The 5083-nt window shown below is 41.4% G+C and overlaps 1 long non-coding RNA gene across 1 annotated transcript; it reads right to left on the minus strand.

The window, feature by feature from the left end:
- Positions 1-1593: 1593 nt before the first annotated feature.
- On the minus strand, positions 1594-2583 carry LOC118403788. Its single transcript, XR_004829693.1, has 3 exons — positions 2476-2583; positions 2104-2217; positions 1594-1838 (listed from the first exon to the last, which is right to left on the minus strand). It is a non-coding gene; the product is annotated as an uncharacterized LOC118403788 (long non-coding RNA).
- Positions 2584-5083: the final 2500 nt, after the last annotated feature.

Below are 5083 nucleotides of genomic sequence, written 5' to 3' on the forward strand. Positions count from 1 at the left end.
TCCTTTCGTTTGTGTCTACAGGAAGATAGCAGAAGTTGGATAATCAATTCTCCGTACTATAGCAACATTTTAAAAGTCCTACGTTCTGTGCTTGAGTAAGGTCCTTAGAGTTAAGTAGTTTTTTGGTTTCTAAGTTCGCTCATAATGTATTTTTAAAGTAGTCGAGTAACGAATTGATTGGCACCTGGCCATCTGCTAAATGTTATATCGAGAAACTTACTTGTTTCACAGTGAGTGCCTTCAAAGCCAACAGCACAGTCGCAGGTGTATGAGTCGATGCCATCAACGCAGTTTCCACCGTTTTGACAGGTAACACCATTGCAGTCGTCTATGTCTGCAAAGACATTGACATTCTTATCATGTACGTTATGTAACATTTTTTCGTTTGTGTCTCCAAGGAACATAGCAGAAGTTTGATAATCAATTCTGCGTTATATACTCAATAGTCCAATATTTTGTGTTTAAGTAAGGTTCTTTGAGTTGAATAGCTAATTTGGTTTCTAGATTCGCTCAAGATATGTTTTTTAAGTAGTCAAGTAGCGAATTGATTGGCACCTGGCCATCTGCTAAATGTTATATCGAGAAACTTACTTGTTTCACAGTGAGTGCCTTCAAAGCCAACAGCACAGTCGCAGGTGTATGAGTCGATACCATCAACGCAGTTTCCACCGTTTTGACAGGTAACACCATTGCAGTCCTCTATATCTGCAGAGACATTGACATTCTTATCAAATACGCTTTGTAACATTTTTTCGTTTGTTTACTAGGAAGATAGCAGAAGTTGGATAATCAATTCTCTGTACTATAGCAACAATTCAAACTCCAGCGATCTGTCCTTGCATAAGGTCCTTTGAGTTAAATAGATAATTGGTTTTCCCCAATTCGCTCAAAATATGTTTTTGAACTAGTCGAGTAACGAATTGATTGTGACCTTGCCATGTGCTAAATGTTGTATCTAGAAACTTACTTGTTTCACAGTGAGTGCCTTCAAAGCCAACAGCACAGTCGCAGGTGTATGAGTCGATACCATCAACGCAGTTTCCACCGTTATGACAGGTAACGCCATTGCAGTCGTCTATATCTGCAGAGACATTGACATTCTTATCATATACGAAATGTTTCATCCTTTCGTTTGTGTCTACAAGGAAGATAGCAGAAGTTGGATAATCAAATCTCCGTACTATAGCAACATTTGAAAAGTCCTACATTCTGTGCTTGAGTAAGGTCCTTAGATTTAAGTAGATTTTTGGTTTCTTAGTTCGCTCATAATATATTTTTTAAGTAGTCGAGTAACGAATTGATTGGCACCTGGCCATCTGCTAAATGTTATATCGAGAAACTTACTTGTTTCACAGTGAGTGCCTTCAAAGCCAACAGCACAGTCGCAGGTGTATGAGTCGATGCCATCAACGCAGTTTCCACGGTTTTGACAGGTAACACCATTACAGTCGTCTATGTCTGCAAAGACATTGACATTCGTATCATATACGCTACATAACATTTTTTTCGTTTGTTTGCAAGGAAGATAGCAGAAGTTAAATATTCCATTGTCTGTACTATAGCAACAATTCGAAAAACTCCAGCGATCTGCCCCTTCATAAGGTCCTTTGAGTTGAATAGATAATTGGTTTTCCCCAATTCGCTCAAAATATGTTTTTGAACTAGTCGAGTAACGAATTGATTGAGACCTTGCCATCTGCTAAATGTTATATCGAGAAACTTACTTGTTTCACAGTGAGTGCCTTCAAAGCCAACAGCACAATCGCAGGTGTATGAGTCGATGCCATCAACGCAGTTTCCACCGTTCTGACAGGTAACACCGTTGCAGTCGTCTATGTCTGCAAAGACATTGACATTCTTCTCATGAACGTAATGTAACACTTTTTTCGTTTGTGTCTCAAAGTAACATAGCAGAAGTTTGATAATCAATTCTGCGTAATATAGCAACATTTCAATAGTCCAATATTTTGTGTTTAAGTAAGGTTCTTTGAGTTGAATCGCTAATTTGGTTTCTAGATTCGCTCAAGATATGTTTTTTAAGTAGTCAAGTAGCGAATTGATTGACACCTGGCCATCTGCTAAATGTTGTATCTAGAAACTTACTTGTTTCACAGTGAGTGCCTTCAAAGCCAACAGCACAGTCGCAGGTGTATGAGTTGATGCCATCAACGCAGTTTCCACCGTTTTGACAGGTAACACCGTTGCAGTCGTCTATGTCTGCAAAAAATTTGACATTCTTATCATGTACGTTATGTAACATTTTGTTCGTTTGTGGCTCAAAGGAACATAGCAGAAGTTTGATAATCAATTCTGCGTTATATACTTAATAGTCCAATATTTTGTGTTTAAGTAAGGTTCTTTGAGTTGAATCGCTAATTTGGTTTCTAGATTCGCTCAAGATATGTTTTTTAAGTAGTCAAGTAGCGAATTGATTGACACCTGGCCATCTGCTAAATGTTGTATCTAGAAACTTACTTGTTTCACAGTGAGTGCCTTCAAAGCCAACAGCACAATCGCAGGTGTATGAGTCGATGCCATCAACGCAGTTTCCACCGTTCTGACAGGTAACACCATTGCAGTCGTCTATGTCTGCAAAGACATTGACATTCTTCTCATGAACGTAATGTAACACTTTTTTCGTTTGTGTCTCAAAGTAACATAGCAGAAGTTTGATAATCAATTCTGCGTAATATAGCAACATTTCAATAGTCCTTGCTCCGCTGCTCTTCAACATCTACACTAATGACCAACCAGGACATCCCGATACCAGGAGGTTCCTGTTTGCTGACGACCTCAGCATTGGTGCACAGGGAAGGACTTTCAAGGAAGTAGAGAACACCCTCACTGATGCCCTTGTAGGCCTCACCCCTTACTACGAAGCAAACCACCTGCGAGCTAACCCAGACAAAACACAGGTTAGTGTCTTCCATCTGAAAAACCGGGAAGCAGATCGCCAACTGAAGGTATGTTGGCAGGGCAAGTGGCTGACTAGCACCAACAAGCCAGTCTACCTCGGCACCACCTTAGACAGGACCCTGTCATACAAAACCCACATCCTGAACACCAGAATGAAAGTGGATGCCAGGAATAACATCCTTAAGAAGCTTACAAACACTAAGTGGGGCGCAGATGCCAGTACCGTGCGAGGTACAGCTCTTGGACTGTGTTTTTCTACTGCAGAGTACGCGGCTCCCGTGTGGTGCAGGTCAGCGCACACCGCAAAGCTGGACACGGCCTTGAACTCAGCTTGTAGAGCCGTCTCCGGATGCCTACGTGCCACCAGAGTTGATGACCTATACCTGCTGTGTGGTATTGCTCCCCCACACATGTACATCAGAAGAGCCGTGGCAGCACAGCGAGAAAAACTGAAACAAGAGACTGACCCTCACCATGTACTCCACCTGCACACTCCTGTGCCAAAGAGACTTAAGTCAAGACATAGTTTCATGCACTCAGTTGAAGCACTCAGCAGCAGTGCAGAGACCCAGAGGATGGCCATGTGGTCCCACCACCTCCAGACTGCACCACACAGACTTAACCTCGCCCCAAAGGAATCTCTTCCTCCAGGAGCAGAGGAGACATGGCCAACCTGGTCATGTCTCAACCGTCTTAGAACAGGCACAGGTAGATGCAAGACCCTCATGGCTAAGTGGGGTCTCAGCCCAGGTGGACAGACTGCTTGTGACTGCGGACAGGAGAAGACTATGAAACATCTTCTTGTCTGCCCTTTCCTGTCCGAACCATGCACCAAGGAAGACCTGGAAGCTTTGACCCCCAGAGGAAGGCAGTGAGTGGAGTATTGGAGCGGGACAGTATAGTGATGACACGATGAAGAAGAAGAAGAAGATTTCAATAGTCCAATATTTTGTGTTTAAGTAAGGTTCTTTGAGTTGAATAGCTAATTTGGTTTCTAGATTCGCTCAAGATATGTTTTTTAAGTAGTCAAGTAGCGAATTGATTGACACCTGGCCATCTGCTAAATGTTGTATCTAGAAACTTACTTGTTTCACAGTGAGTGCCTTCAAAGCCAACAGCACAGTCGCAGGTGTATGAGTCGATGCCATCACTAGTGAAGATTGTTTTGACAGGTTACACCGTTGCAGTCGTCTATGTCGGCCAAGACATTGACATTCTAATCATGTACGTTAGGTAACATTTTGTTCGTTTGTGGCTCAAAGGAACATAGCAGAAGTTTGATAATCAATTCTGCGTTATATACGTAATAGTCCAATATTTTGTGTTTAAGTAAGGTTCTTTGAGTTGAATCGCTAATTTGGTTTCTAGATTCGCTCAAGATATGTTTTTTAAGTAGTCAAGTAGCGAATTGATTGACACCTGGCCATCTGCTAAATGTTATATCGAGAAACTTACTTGTTTCACAGTGAGTGCCTTCAAAGCCAACAGCACAGTCGCAGGTGTATGAGTCGATGCCATCAACGCAGTTTCCACCGTTTTGACAGGTAACACCATTGCAGTCGTCTATGTCTGCAAAGACATTGACATTCTTATCAAATACGCTTTGTAACATTTTTTTCGTTTGTTTGCAAGGAAGATAGCAGAAGTTGGATAATCAATTCTCTGTACTATAGCAACAATTCAAACTCCAGCGATCTGTCCTTGCATAAGGTCCTTTGAGTTAAATAGATAATTGGTTTTCCCCAATTCGCTCAAAATATGTTTTTGAACTAGTCGAGTAACGAAGTGATTGAGACCTTGCCATCTGCTAAATGTTATATCGAGAAACTTACTTGTTTCACAGTGAGTGCCTTCAAAGCCAACAGCACAGTCGCAGGTGTATGAGTCGATGCCATCAACACAGTTTCCACCGTTTTGACAGGTAACACCATTGCAGTCGTCTATGTCTGCAAAGACATTGACATTCTTATCAAATACGCTTTGTAACATTTTTTCGTTTGTTTACAAGGAAGATAGCAGAAGTTGGATAATCAATTCTCTGTACTATAGCAACAATTCAAACTCCAGCGATCTGTCATTGCATAAGGTCCTTTGAGTTAAATAGATAATTGGTTTTCCCCAATTCGCTCAAAATATGTTTTTGAACTAGTCGAGTAAGGAATTGATT

Source organism: Branchiostoma floridae, chromosome 16, assembly GCF_000003815.2.
Source record: "Branchiostoma floridae strain S238N-H82 chromosome 16, Bfl_VNyyK, whole genome shotgun sequence".
Taxonomy (NCBI): domain Eukaryota; kingdom Metazoa; phylum Chordata; class Leptocardii; order Amphioxiformes; family Branchiostomatidae; genus Branchiostoma; species Branchiostoma floridae.